Genomic DNA, 15,860 nt, shown 5'->3' with positions numbered 1-15,860 from the left:
TTAAAGTTATGAGTCACAAACAACGAAGACAATAACTAGGCCTATTTATCACTTCTTTTTTTGTGGTGGGACCAGGCCAGTAGAAAAAAATCCTTAGCGTTGAGCCCTGTGTTTTGTAAATTAGTATTAACTTTTCACATAAGTTCACTTAGTTCACACGTTAAACATTTGTTCCAGATAGTGGGAAATGTTGGATCAGTTCCAAGTGTTATAACCAACATACTGTTTATAATGTCTTTTTTTTTTTTTTTTTTTTTTCTGCTTGTAAAAAAAACACTAGCAGTTGTGTAATTGGTTTTAGGTTTAGACTCAAAGGTTTAGAGTTTATACTGTCTTTCATAAAGCCCCTGTGACAACTAGCCACACTCTCCCCCTATATCTAATGTACATGAATCATCTATTCTTCAGAAGCCTGTTCTCTTCTCTTCTAAAATCTTCAGGAGATAAGAACCAGATGAAATGATTGATAAATTGAAAAAAAAAAAAAAGTCTGTGAGTCACAACAAAGTGATGACAAAAGTCACAGATACTTCACAAAACACCACAGTTCAACCAGACGCACAACTCCAAAAACGACACCAGTAAATAGCAGCTAATTACAAACGAGAGTGTGTTGGGGCCTCGGGAGACCCCCTGGCATGAATATCAATCAGCCCTCCGGGGCTCTCACCTGCTTACCCAGGGGCCCGAACACAAATACTGGGCAAGTTTCAAAAACAAGCCACTATACACACAAGCTTATAGGATTACAAAGATTTCAAATGAGCAGGAGGACATGAGTGAGGTGGCATCTGCATTAGAAAGTACCTTCAGCCCTGGAGGTCCGACTGAAGGACACATTTGATAGATTTACACTAGATATTCTCCTCGCTTAAGTCGTTTATCACACCAAATCCGAGGAAGACAGATAGTTAAGGACGCACAAATTAAGCACTAATTAAACATCACTCAAGGTGTGTGATCTGATATAATCTATTATCATAAAGAGCAAAGAAAAAGTGACATATGAAAAGTGTCGAAGTAAAACATTAAAAAATGGCTGGGAAACAGCATGCCATCAACGTGGCTCCATTAATTCTTGTGATCTCTGTATGTTTATTTATTCACACTGTTGTGTAGCTCATGTTAGGTAGCTGGCAGCGTCTAGCATGATTAATTTAGCACCTTTCCGAGTTTCAGGACTTCCTATGTGATGTGCGTTCTAGCGCAACACGTCGTCTAAAGCGATAATGCAAAACTCCTGTCTTGCGGCTGCAGCAATGAAACGGAAAATAATCGTTTGTAATTCAGCAGAGTAATCTCGACTCATTTGGTTGTGCTGAGGGCTGAGGGCTAGAGACAAAGCACACGGCGTAGCACCACGTAGCTCATTATGCCTGCTTTAAAACTATTTGCAATTCAAGGCCATACAGAGTGGTGGGGAGTGCGCTCGCCTTCAAAGACGACGGCCAGGAGTGACCCCACAGCCCATTTCTGGGGTCAAATCCCTGATGAGGACTGGTGAGACCCAATTAAAATAAATTTGAAAACAATCTAACTGCAGGCAGCTCCTACTGCTGCTTACTGAACCTCCATGCTGCAGTGACCTAAGCCAACATGTGATATTTCTGCAAATTGCTAAATAGTTTGGCAGGAGGTTGTGTCACAAAGCTACAGTAAATGACAGGCCACGCGAGTAATTACTACAGAGTGTGAAGATCTGTTTTACCATTTTGCCAGTAACAAATGGTGCTAAATTCCTCTCTTCCTCTGTATGTAGTCATATGGCCTCATGGCATATGAAATATATATATATATTTGTGTGTGTTGGAACAGTTTATTGAACCTTTAGACAAAATATATATTTTTTTTTTAAATAGTTTGCATGTGCTTTATGTTTTGTATCATAATTTATACATGAAGCTTTTATGGCTCATTTAGTGAAAATATGGAGATCATACTCAGGAAGGAAAAAACCCTCAATTTTATTCAGAGGCCCAAACTGAGTATAAAACTGAAATTTGGTGCAGATGTTGAGGCTACAAGGTAAAATTAGATTCTGATAGTTTGTAATTTAAATAAATGAGATCTGTATTAACATAATAGCACACTGTATTAAATTATATAAATATCAGTTGCCACATTATATCTGCCAATAATATTTCTTAGTAGGATGACATTTAAATGCTTAGTTTTATGATCAAAGCTGTGTAGATCATATTTTAACATGGTTTAAGAGGGATGGATGGATGGATGGATGGATGGATGGATGGATGGATGGATGGATGGATGGATGGATGGATGGATGGATGGATGGATGGATGGATGGATGGATGGATGGATGGATGGATGGATGGATGGATGGATGGATGGATGGATGGATGGATGGATGGATGGATGGATGGATGGATGGGAGTTCATATAATTTTACTTTATAAAAATCAAAGATTTCACAGCAAAAATACACATGTATCACAACTTGAGCTCTTTCACAGCTATTTTGCAATTATATTTAAAGGTATTTTACTTGATACAATTTTTTTTAATAAATAAGTATAACCTATCAATCAGACGACAGAAGGCATGAAGTAGACTGTGCACAAGAGGTTTTTTTCCGCAAAGTTTTTATCACATTGATAATTTAGAGGCCTTAGAAATTAGTGCATCAAATATGATACAGAATGATCAACCCGATCTCACGGTAATTCGTATGTATTTTACGAGGTGGCCCTGGCTAATTAGTACGAATTCATATGACCTCACTCATACGAATTCTTAAAATGTTTGCTAAATCGTACATATTTTACGAGTTGCCCAATTCGTATGAATTTGTACGAATGACCTACCCCTGACGTGCAAGCAGAAACTTGGGGAGTTTAAAGTCGGTATAAAATGAAAATTCACCCTATTTGTTTTTCTAAATGCACTTTATCTTATTGTGAACAATTAATGCATGTTTATTTCTTTCTTTCTTTTTTTGGCCTTGTAATATTTAATCAAAATATCATAACTGGATCTTGCAGTTATTTTTGGTGATGTATGTCACCAGTAGTTTGTGTGTGTGTGTGTGTGTGTGTGTGTGTGTGTGTGTGTGTGTGTGTGTGTGTGTGTGTGTGTGTGTGTGTGTGTGTGTGTGTGTGTGTGTGTGTGTGTGTGTGTGTGTGTGTGTGTGTGTGTGTGTTAAAAGTGTTGGCTCACCCAAAAATTAAAATTGTGTCATCAATAACTCACCCTTATGTCGTTCCAAACCCATTCGATTTTCGTTCATCTTCAGAGCTCTTTGGTAAACAGAAGCTCAATCATGCTTGCTTGATGCACAATAATCAATGAGGTTTTTTCTCACCATATGAGAGTGCTCTATGTATGTTTGCTGATTAATGATTATGTGTGAATAAAAGCCTAAATTCAATCTGTTCATCATATGTTCTTCATACAGCGATTGTGTCTCTTCAAAAGACTTGGATTAGCCAGACCTTCAGACTGACAGCAGAAGGTCTGGACTCCATAGCAGCTTTCATTGGCCAATGAGTGCCTAGAGGCCGTCTGGCTGACATGTAAAGTGACCAATCACATGTTGTTTTGTTCCAATTCATGTTTAGGGTTGTGAAAATGTAACATCAATGTCCCTACAAATACAGACTGGTGTGTAAAACTCTTGAACCAATTTTAAAGAGTCTATGCCGTGAACTTTTACATACTTCACCGTTTAGTTGATCCTGATAAGCGCTCATTGTCAGTTGTAAACACGACGGCCTTCTTCTTCCATGGTGTCACGGCATCTTTGTTTCCAGGCGGACCGTTAAAGAACGTGACACACATGTCTCCCGGACATCCTGTAGGATTCAAACAATCAGATGACGATTTCGTGTTAAGTGTGCCATATGCATCAGACGTTCATCCAACGGGCCGTGGGCGTGACGTCTGAGGCTGAGACTAGACTTGGATTAACTCCACTCATATGGATTTATTTTACGATCTCTTTATGAAAGTTTTAAAGCGTCAGAGTTTTAGGTAAATTGACTTTAAATGGCGGGACCAAAACCTCTCAGATATCATTAAAAAATATCTTCATTTGTGTTTCAAAAGGATTTGGAATGACATGAGGGTAAATGATGACAGAATGACAGAATTTTCATTTAGCGTAAACTCTCTCTTTAACAATAGCATCCATTCCTACCAGAATCATTACAAATGAATGTATCACACCACCTAAAAAAGCACTCGTGCAGAGATCGGTTTCATTATTTCAATCATACGTGAATGAAAACAAAACTCGTGCGTGGCAAATTCCACATGGCACACTGCTCCGATCACTCACACCTAGCGCAGCTGTCTCAATAAGACAAACAGAGCCTGAGGTTGGGAGTGGGCGGCTGGTGCTCCTTATCAGTGGCAGACTGATTTTGACTGGGCTGACAGTGACTCAAGTAATCCATCATGTCATCAGCCGCACTGACGGATGTAGCGGCGCAGCGTCTGAGCGCCAGTGTGCCGAGAGGACAACATCGGGGGCCAGGAGGCGAAGTAACACTTAACCCCCGATCGCCTCCCGCCTCATCTGCCTGCCCGTCCACCGCCTGACAGCAAATCTATGGGAATGTTCACAATCTCCAATCATGACAAGCTAACCCTGCAATCATAACAGGCTGAGGGAGAGGCCACCTGATACAGCACAGTAATCCGACGGGGTCACACACTACATCTGTAGAGAGCACACAGATGTTAATAACTAACGCCTCTCCGCTTGATGGGAAAAGTAAAACATAAGGTGAAGCTGATCCTGTGGTGGAGCACTGAGTTTGGTTGCAGCAGTACAACAGGTAACAGTCAGTGTTTAGAGGACTAGTTAGGCAAGTTTTTAACCATTAGGAGGAGCAGAAAAAGGAGGTTTAATCTATCTCAGACAGGCTGCGTGACATGCCCTCACCCCAAACCATTAACAAAACTACACAAGTTTAACCCATTTAATCACTGGTAACAATAGTGAGCACAATTTTTCCTCATATGTCAGGAAGAATAATAATTAAGTAATAATTATCTTCCAATTTCATATATATAAGTGTGTGTGTGTGTGTGTGTGTGTGTGTGTGTGTGTGTGTGTGTGTGTGTGTGTGTGTGTGTGTGTGTGTGTGTGTGTCATCTTGTCATCATTTTATTTGATTATTTTTGCCATACTGCTTCATAGGAATCCTATGTTGTCCTGTTTGAAAGTCCTGTTTTGTCCTCTTTAAAATAATTGTTGGAGGTTTTTCAGTTTGTAAATGCATCAACACAATATACCTAGACTCCCTGTGTTCTACTTATGCATTCTAATTATAATTTTTTTAACATATTTTTTAGACATTGGTTGTTTAATATCCTTACAAATACCATACAAATTAATTTATGTCATCTCTGGGAAAAATGTTAGATTAAATGGGTTAAAAACAAAACAAAAGGTTATTTATTTGTCACATGCAAATTACAAGCATCAGATGTAATGGGTTGTTTTAGTTACACATCCCACAGTTCAACAACAAACAGAACCAACAAGGAATTACAGACATGAATGAATGAATGTGAATGAATGAATGAATGAATGAATGAATGAATGAATGAATGAATGAATGAATGTGTATATATATATATATATATATATATATATATATATATATATATATATATATATATATATATAAAATTGTCTCACAATATTTCGCAATACAAAAATGCAACAATATGTATTGTGGACAGAGACAATATGTATCGTGGATAGTTTACCCAAAATAAAATTCCTGTGTGAGGAAAAGTAATCAGGTTTTCAAAGTTTTAGCATCAGTATTACATTAAACTACTATATATAATGTTGAATATAATGTATAATAAAGCAATGAGGGAATATTTGCTGGTCCTGATAATGCCAAATGTCTTATGTTACCAGTAAAAAGTGACCTACATTATTTTAAATATATCTAGTATAGTGCCAGAGTGCAAGCATATTCGTCTAAAATAATTATGTATTTTCAGCTTCAGAATCATGAATATTTTCATTCTGGTGTCACTATTGTCCTGTGCATTGGGTTTCCAGCACCCAGTCAAAGCCCATTCATTTACACCCACAATGTAATACCAAATTTAGCATTTTAATCAACCGTACATTTTTTGTTAACCTTAAACCATATGTCCTGGAGTATCGCAATAATATTGTATTGTGAGTTCAGTATCGTGATATGTATCAAATCGTGATTCATGACATGAGGGTATCGTTACACCCCTAAAATATAATGAACTATCAATAAATGTGTAAAAGAAAAGAAAATGAATATAGAAAATATATGCAAGTCATTACAATGTCTGTACAGTGTCCTGTACTATGTGTGGTGAATTGTTGCAATCAAAATTCATTCAAAAAGCATCCCATATTTATAATGTTGCAAATTGGGCCTATACAACTCATGGCAATAATATTACTCTTAATTGTTTTTATTTAAAAGACACTTTGGCCCGGTTTCACAGACAAGGCTTAGATTAAGCCAGGATTAGGCCTTAGTTCAATTAGGGCATTTAAGAGGCTTTTATAAACGTGCCTTAGAGAGGAAGAAAAACAAAAAACATTATTGTTGTGCATCATGAGACAAAACAATGGTAAATGATAAAACATATTTTAAGATATATCAGTGCAAGTTGCATTTTAGCTGAAACAGCTCAAACATGCATTTAAGTCAGGGATTAGTCTTAAACCCTATCTGTGAAACTGGGGGTTGTGCAATAAACAATTTTGGTTCTGTGTAAATGTAAACTGTGGGCCCGAAGCACATCCACTTAAATAAAAAGATTTTTTTTTTAAACAGCCTGTGCCATAAAAACTTCATGACAAGTGGCTGTCAAAGTGATATTTACTGCACCCAGACAAAATAAATAAATGTGGCAAATGGCAGACTAAGTTTACTACATTCTCTCTGAAGAGTTATAACAGACCAGTACCCGCAGTCAATGGTGGTCAAAGAGAAAACTGTGAGCGGCGGTCCCAGTTACACTACACAGCACATAAACCACCCCAAACTTGACTCCTCTCAGGACTCTGCATGTTGTAAATTCATCGCAAATACGCTGGTTTGGTGCTTATTTCTCTCTTTCACTGCGGCGGCGGCGGCATTATGGGGAAAAAAGAGAATCAGCTAATCTGCTCCAGGAGGATTAATCAAAAACAGTGTTTTTCAGCGTAATAGTTGAAACTTTTTCTCTATTTATCATTCATTTGAAGCAATATATGGGTCGCAGAAGTGGGAAAAGTAGCTTTAGTCTTTGAAAAATAATCTGTCATAGAGGTTTAGAAGAGGTGATAAAAATCAATAGCCTGAATAGAAAATTGCCTGGAAGGGCTCACAACAGTTGCGAGATAAGAGAAAAGATTAAGCGGGTTGTTTTGCCGCTCTCTCTCTCTCTCTCTCTCTCTCTCTCTCTCTCTCTCTCTCTCTCTCTCTCTCTCTCTCTCGCTCTCTCGCTCTCTCGCTCTCTCTCGCTCTCTCGCTCTCTCGCTCTCTCTCTCTCCCCCTCCCCCCCCCCCCCTCCATTGTTTTCAGAAGAATTTCACTCGTGCCAATATGCGGTGTCTGCTTGTTAATAGGTCAGCAGTTAATTTCGAGGTCCTCGTGTCAATCTTTTGTCACTTCTGGTGTCCTGTGGCAAACTCAGGGCGGAAACAAAGGCCCCCTGAAAACAGGCGATCGATACGCTGAAAGGGAGATGTTATCTGCAGACAGAGGCTGTTGGCTTTGGTAAGGTCTGTGTTTTGCATGATCATCAGCCTGCCTGCCAGCCTCTCGTGACCCCGATGTGCTCTCCGCAGACCTGCTCGAGACCAGATAAACGCTCAGAAGGCTTTAAAACTACAACGACAGAAAAAGAAGCGTTACGCTTGGAAATGAGGCAACGTGATGTAAGACACATGCGTGTGGTAACCCTCAGCGCCCAAACTTGTGGGAACCGCGTGCTGCAACGACACGCTTCTCGTCTCTCGATGGGAATGCGGCGAGAAAATGTGCAACGGAAACAACAGCACAACAAAACTGGTACAAAATTCAAACAAATCATTCCGAGCGCCCTGTATAAAAACGAACAGAGGAGTGTTTAATTATTTAAGGCATTTGCATATTCAGAGTGATTATACGGAACGAAAAACAGGAAGAATTGTGGGAACAAAATGTGAGTTATGTATACTGCGATCTGTTTGTGTATTACAAATGAAGTATATTTTTTTCCGTTCTGTTTACATCTGACTCTCTTATTGGCGAGCTGTCATGCACAAACAGTCTGACTTGAGAGATCAGTGCAGATATTGGGGAGTTCGTTTAATGAGACAGAGAGCTAGCTTTTGATGACAGATATCCTCACTGTCAGAAGACTCGTGCTGGGATACGACGTCATGTTGGTCCCCGAGGAATTCTGGAACCAGCCACTGTTTCAACACTTCAAAAACATTATTAATAGTCTGATATTTTGATGTGTTAAACAGATAGTTCACCCAGAAATTATCATTCTGGCATCATTTACCGCCCTCGTGTCATTTCAAACCCTCATCACTGACTTTCTTCTGCAGAGCACAAAAGAAGATATTTTGAGAAATGTCTCAAAATCAGTGCCGAACACAATTCGCATCTCACAGGTCAGCACTTAGCGTTTGGTTGTGGAGGATTCAGCGGACTCCCACGACCTGGTGTGCTTTACTTGGACAGTGTGGTGATGTAGGAATCCAGATTGGTTTATCATATTTGATGCATGAATTTCTAAGGCCTCTAAATTATCAGCATGATCAAAACGTTGCTGGAAAACCTGTTGCACACAATCTACTACATGCCTTCTGTCTTCTGAATGATTTTTTACCCTTTTTTAAATCAAGAAAAAGGCCTTTTAGTATACTTGTAAAAACATTCACGACACCTTCAGGTCCTGGTCCACGTGTCTTGTTGCTGTGAAATCTATTATCTAGTAAATCTAGTCAATTATAAATTAACTTTTATATTGCTAGTAATATTTCCAGATGAACATTTACTGGACTGAAGCAGGTTATTTTTACTTGATTATCCACACATAGTAATATTTTAGAAGAATCGTTTAAAATATCAGTATCAAATATGATCCATCAGGCTTTTGAGTAAGGTTTATTTGTTCATCTCTCACTCATCATTGTATTGCATTGCATTATGTGTTTTTAAACTACAGAGCTTTGATCATAACATTTAAATTAGGACTGGGTGACGATTAATCGAATTAAAGTTTCGTGATTAATCGCATCCAAAATAAAAGTTTGTGCTTACAGTACATAATATATGTGTGTGTGTACTGTGTATAATTATTTTGTATATATAAATACACACATGTATATGTTAGTATATATTAAAGAAATATTTGCATGTAGCCTATATACTGTATATATATCTTTATCTTCCATGTAGTTAATTTTCGGAGAAATCAAAGGCCTCTCTCGTGGTGAGCTGGGAGTGTTTGTTGCATGTTAATGCCATCAGCTGTCTGTCTGGCTGCCCATCGCCTTGTTCTCCGCGCCTGAGGATCCCGGGAAGAATCCCAGCCCTGGGCAATGACCTCGCCGCCCTTGTGCTACATGACAGCACCACGGGAAACTGCTCAAGATGGTCAGACTAAAGCTAACGAGATTCCCTGCTACAAACACCAATCGGGGGATGAAAACTAGAAGCATTCTGATAAAGATATTAAAAAGCTCGTGCTGAGAACAAGGCTGATGCGCCGCCAAGATCAATCGACCATATTAGCAGGTAGTCTCTAATAGATTTTAAATGCTTATTACAATTAAAGTTGCGATTTGCGAATAAAGGGCCGAGGAGAATTCATCTGAGCTTCGTCCTTGCAGAGCTTCGGCTTACATTAGTGCAAGTTTCGCATCGCTTGAAAGAAAGTGATGACCTACTGAGAGGGTACATGGGTAAACGTGTAGAGATACAGCAGTTATTACTGTTACCCCTCCGGCAAATACCTCTCCCTTAAGCCTATGCACGAGGAGCGTTTTGTTTTATTACCTTGCAAGATAAGTCAGGGAAAAAAGGCTCTTAAGTACCTGGGGAATTAAAATATTCCGGCTCGTCATATCAGTGTCTGCTCTCGGTTTCACATAATTATAACAGTGTTTTAAATTGATCCTGGAAGAAAGATGGGTTCAAGTGCAAATTAATTTCAGATTACCACAACAAAGACAATCAATTCTCGACGTGCGTGCCAGCAAAATGCTTTCGAGGGGCCTCGAGGTCCCTTCCCAACCTCCCCGGCAATTCGGCGAGAAACAAAGACCTTTTCTGCTTAAATTACGCTAATGATCCAACACGGTGCCGGCGCCTACCTGGTACATCCCTTTTTCCCCCCCATCTCCCATCACAGGAGTGCAGCTCATTAACAGGTCTATCAGCCGGAGAGTCTGCTACGACTTCATTAGACCAGCCCAATCCACGGCACAAGGCCCACTTTGTCCTTTGTGCTAAAGAAGTCATCCTGGCCTGCTGGTGTATGGGGAAGGGAAGAGAAGACATGACTATTCATTTCATATCACATGCAGAGGTAGCTTTACAACGGAGAAAACTAAGGCCTAAACTGTCCTCTCCATCACGTGTAGCGTTTGCAAGTCTGATTCCTTATTTTACCATGCCTTATTTTGTTTTGTTTTGTGAAAGATACATACTTTGTTGATTCAATTATATCCACCTTATTCCTGACGACCTCACTGTGTTTTGAATTATGGGTGGCACTTCCGGTTTGGGGAACTTCCATTCAAAAAGGCAGAATTTCAAATCATACGGTTGCCCTACAAATAAAGCTGATCCGTCAGTTTGACTGGATGAGCTGTCAATTTTCCTTCATGATTTATTTTCAGACATCATGAGAAAAACGTTATACTTGGTAGTTTAATGTGACATGTTATAACACGAATATCTATGGCAAGAGCTCTTTTCAGTCGCTGCATTCTTTTCCTTGTGATTATTTTCTTTTTTCCCTTTGCTAAATTATCGTCGCTGTAAAAGTATGAAAAAGGACAACATATACTGCACATTTGTGGTCTGTTCTCCCGAATTTAATTTACAATATATTAATAATTCACTGGAATGCACAAAGAATCTCTCGTTATTCTCCTCAAATCCTCACGTCTCTTTCCAGGTTTGTTTTCACAGGTAAATGCAATGTATATGTCAAAATGACGGAAATCACTTTGAAATAGTATCACGTAATGCTGAAGTTAATGAACATTTTTGATTAACGCAACATAAGTTGCATTACATAATACATATATATTACTACAGTGATATTTAACCCGTCCATTATTACTGTGAAAAGACTTGCGCTTTTGGGGTTATTTGGTCTGTTGAAAGACCTTGTTGATGCTTTTACACTTTTAAATTTCCTTTTAATATTCGATGGTTGAAGGGTGAGTAGATTAATGTCATCTCATTGAGATAATTTTTTTAACGTATTGCGTTCATAGAGCGAGCCTTTTCACTGATTGTTTACAGCTTAACAGAAGTTACACCCATAATTCGCGCAAAGAGTCATGGGGCGTAGGAATAAGGTGGATAAAGCAAAAGATACTTCATCTCAGCTCTATCAAAAGAATAGCTACCCTACATGACTTTAATCCCATAAAACTACTGTATCAAATTTGATCATTTCTAAGGCCTCTTAATGATCAACATGATCAAAACTTTGCTGAAAAAAACTGTTGCACAAAATTTACTGCATGCTTTCGGTCGTCTGATCTATAGTTCATACTTTTTCAGAAAGTAATATATTGTTAGGACTATTTCAAGATGAACATTTACTTACATTTACATATATATATATATATATATATATATATATATATGGCTGAACAATGGGGGTTATGCACAACAAACTAAAACAATAAACCATAAAAATACAATAAAAAACTACCTAGGTTAGCTGATTACCTTAAAAGTTTATAGATACCGCAGTCAGTTCATACTGCTATTAACACTTTCTCCGACAAGCGGATGCGATGAGACCCGTTTTCCTGTTTGTTCACGTGACTTCGACATAAAGCCTATTTGGGGAAAACTTAAAAGATTTAGACGTTTACATTTAGGTATACATAATAATAATAATTAATAAATTATTGGCATACTGTAATAAGGCTATTAGACTGTAAAAAAAAAAAAAAAAAAGAGTATAATAAATATTATATTTTAATAAATAAATATTTTTGCACACAATTTACTGCATGCTTTCGGTCGTCTGATCGATAGTTCATACCTTTTCACAAAGTAAAAGGCCTTTTAGTATAATTGTAAAAACGTCGGTCTTCAGGTTTTGATACGCGTGTCGTTTTGCTGTGAAATCTTTTCTGATTTTTAGAAAGAAGACATTAGAATATTTATTTAATATTGTTAGGACTATTTCAAGATTTTAACATTTACTGGACTGAAGCAACTTAGGTTTAATTATGTGTTAAATTATTAAATTATGTGTTGTTATTATTTAACTTTGAACTATCCATTCATCTTCTTTTTTTTTTTTTATCATGTTAAAAAAAAAAACATGTTAATATCTGAGCATCAAATATGATCCGTCGTGCTTTTGAGGAATGTTTCTCTCTCAATCATTATCATTTTTGCCCCCAGCAAGAATTTTACACTTATAATTAAGCATTTAAATATCATCTTACTAAGTCAAATTATTGGAAGATATAGAGTGACTAATTAACTATTATGCATTGTATCTGTCTTTAACTGTCTGCTATACAGTTATGAAGATCTCATTGATTTTCATAACAAATAAATCAGACTTTCATTTTACTTTCCGGCCATATAATTATCAGCATCTGCATCAAATTGCAGTGTGATCTTCATATTCTCACTATGATGTATAAAATATGATACTCAACAAAAAATGTTTCGTCTAAAGAATCAAGATTCAATAAACAGCTCTATTCCAAAAAGTCATTTTTATGATTATTATTTCATATATCACTTCACAGTGTTAAATGACAGCTTGCTGTTTGGAAAGCTACAGTTTCAAAGTATCTTCCCCAACACTGGATTTCTTTTCACTTCCAGATCTGTGCCAATCTAAACGCCGGGCAGCTCAGTGAAGGTCATCATCACGGCCATATTATACGGAGCGCAACATCCCTATAGGACTCTCAGGCTGATATGGCCTTTTCTTTTCAGACGGCCGTCTGGATTTCATCTCGCTTCAAGAGTTCTGATTTCTTCTCCCCTTCTTCATCCCCATTCTCTCCCTCCTTCAGTTTCCGACCCTCATTCTCTCCACCCTCCCCTCATGTGCGGTGAATGGAGACCAAACGCACAAGCTGAACCCCTGCATCTATCCATCCATCCATCCATCCATCCGTCAGCACAGCTTCTATAGAAACTAAACATCTCCTTCAGCCCCTCTGGGAAGCTGCCAGGAGTGGAGTGCTGAAAAAATTCAAGTCAAGCCTCATTAGCTTCTCATTACCTTTGCAAACTGAAAACGAGGGAGAGAGAGAGAGAGAGAGAGATTTTCTAAACCGTCAGGAGTGCAGGGCCATGGGAATCTGCTATGAGAATCACTTTTTAGCGTGTGCACATTGAAGCATGCAGGATCGTTCTTCACTGAGGGAATTAAAGTTTTATTTCCATTTCGGTAACACAATAACGGCGTCATTAAAGCCATTTTTTAAAGTCGAATATGCCATCACTTACTGCTGCCCGAGTCAATTTCCAGCCCTTCAATAGAGAGTGGCAAGTTTTATAAACCTGTCATGTTGTATTACGGCAATGCTAAACATCACCTTTTGAAGTTTCCCTTTTCGTCTCCCTTCTCTCGCTCTTCCGTCTCTCTTGCACAGTTTATTTTTAATAATGCATTTTTGAACCTTCCATTCACTTGCTCCACTAATCTGCATCTCCCCGCCTGAGGGACGCGGTACTCGAGCTCACAGCTGGGGAATCCCTCTCCACCCCTCCACCGAAATCATACAAAGGGTTGTTGATTCAGGGAGAATTAGGGCATTTGAGAAACTCATTGAAAAACACAAACATAGCACAGCACTCCAGAGGGGGATATCATTACAGAAGTACAGCAAAAAAAAAAAAACATTTAAACTATTTCTGAAAAATCACGTTTGTCGCACCTGTGCGTGCATTTGCTCAAAGGTGCAGTTCACTTTTGAAATTTGAGAAGCGAGAGGATGAAACCTTTCAAAAGAAATTATCGATTAGGAAAAAAACTGTCATTGTGTTTCGTTTTTGTGGGGTAGAACAAAAATACAATAATTCAAGGTGAAAAAACACTTGAATAACTATTTTGAGAGAATTAAATATTTTAAAATGATCAGGATGATTTTTTTATGTGAATGCATTTGCACATAAAATAATAATAGAAAAAAAAAGGATATATATATATTTATTTATTTATTTATATTTATATATATAAATACTATTTTTGTGATTATTAAATACAAATAATTGGCATACTTGTAATAAGGTAATTAGACTGTAAAAAAAAAAAGAGTATAATAAATACTATATTTTAATAAATAAATAGTTTTATTTTATAGCACAACTCTCTCATTTATTTAATTAAATCACAGTCTTTGTGATTTGATAAAATCCCACTAAGCCATATTGCGATATCAATTTTATTTCCATATATTCCTCCCGTTCACTGACCAGTCAACATAGCTTTCTAAAACCTATGCTTTCAATCTGATGGCTTTTTCTCATGCAATACCAGTGAAATTAAGAAATAAAATAAAAAACACTTAAAGCCAACGTGAACATGACATCATCAATCCCTCTTATTTTCCGTCCACTTCCTCCGCCCACCTCACAGAGACCACTGTACAAACACTGGGTTTATGCTGACTTTAACAGGGAAAAACTAGCTTTTTTTGGATATCAAGTTACACTTACAACGCAGGGTAACATTCTATGGACACTTTAAGGCATGGGTCTTTGAAAAGTCATGATTATCTACACAATTATGAATGTAAAAATGTCTAAAGGTAAGAGGGGTGCTATAATGACAGCTATGCCTGTGTTTTATTGGATTGTTTATTTAATATAATATGTGGGTGTTGCAGTGATACCCTGCCAGCATTGTGAGTGGGTCTCTGGTTCCTCATCATTAGTTTGCATTAGCATGTGAAGCACCAGGAGAGCAGGACTGGTGAGGAGGCCGTCAGCAGGGGCAGCCAAACAGGATTATCTCCTTACAGTTCAAGGCCGTCTTTCAGTATGGATCCTGATCCGTTAGGGGTCATGAGATATTCACACCCTCATGCACTCATCCCAGTTCGGTCCCATATGTTACACTGCCACAGCCACATCACAGGGATAAGAGACTGAACCATATGATTTGATAATGAGGGTCTTATTGAGGAAGATGTCGCTAATTAAAAAGAAGAGCGAAAGTGCGTTTCAGGATATGGGTGTTGACTGGAAATTGGATCTTGGGAGATTAAATGTTTGTGCATATGAGTATGAAAATTTGCACAGAGAAATTTGAAAGAACAGATTAAAAAGTTCTTAATGGAACGTCGTAAAAACAAAAAGACACATTTTGACAGAGTAATAAATAGGATTGTCACACTTTATGAGGTAAGCTAATGTGTACTATGTATCTATTTTATACTAATAAGTAATCCATGCAACAGCAACAGTGATTTAAAAAAAAGAAAAAGTTATTGGCCAAAAGATATCAGATATTTAAAAAAGAAAAAAAATGAATTCACATTAAACAATTTTGAACTGCACGTTTAAAATTAATTTACAGCATTTAAGTCGATTTTTGCCTCAAAACCTCTAGTATACTGAGATACAGACCTTCCCCATCTGACAACTATCCCAACAACCTATAAGCTATTTTTCCTAGAG

The 15,860-nt window shown here is 37.8% G+C and overlaps 1 long non-coding RNA gene across 2 annotated transcripts in view; it reads right to left on the bottom strand.

Annotated features, from left to right (window-relative positions):
• Positions 1-3,186: 3,186 nt before the first annotated feature.
• LOC309484295 overlaps positions 3,187-15,860 on the bottom strand; it is a 17,719-nt gene continuing 5,045 nt past the window's right edge. For both annotated transcript variants that reach the window (XR_014200830.1, XR_014200831.1), the window contains one exon: positions 3,187-3,812. This is a non-coding gene — a long non-coding RNA (uncharacterized lncRNA). The remainder of the gene's footprint in view (positions 3,813-15,860) is intronic.

This window comes from Leuciscus leuciscus (genome assembly GCF_965113295.1).
Source record: "Leuciscus leuciscus genome assembly, chromosome: 20".
In the NCBI taxonomy this organism is placed as follows: Eukaryota; Metazoa; Chordata; class Actinopteri; order Cypriniformes; family Leuciscidae; genus Leuciscus; species Leuciscus leuciscus.
The sequence above is the reverse complement of the archived record's forward strand: the minus strand, read 5'-3'. Positions and strand labels throughout refer to the sequence as shown.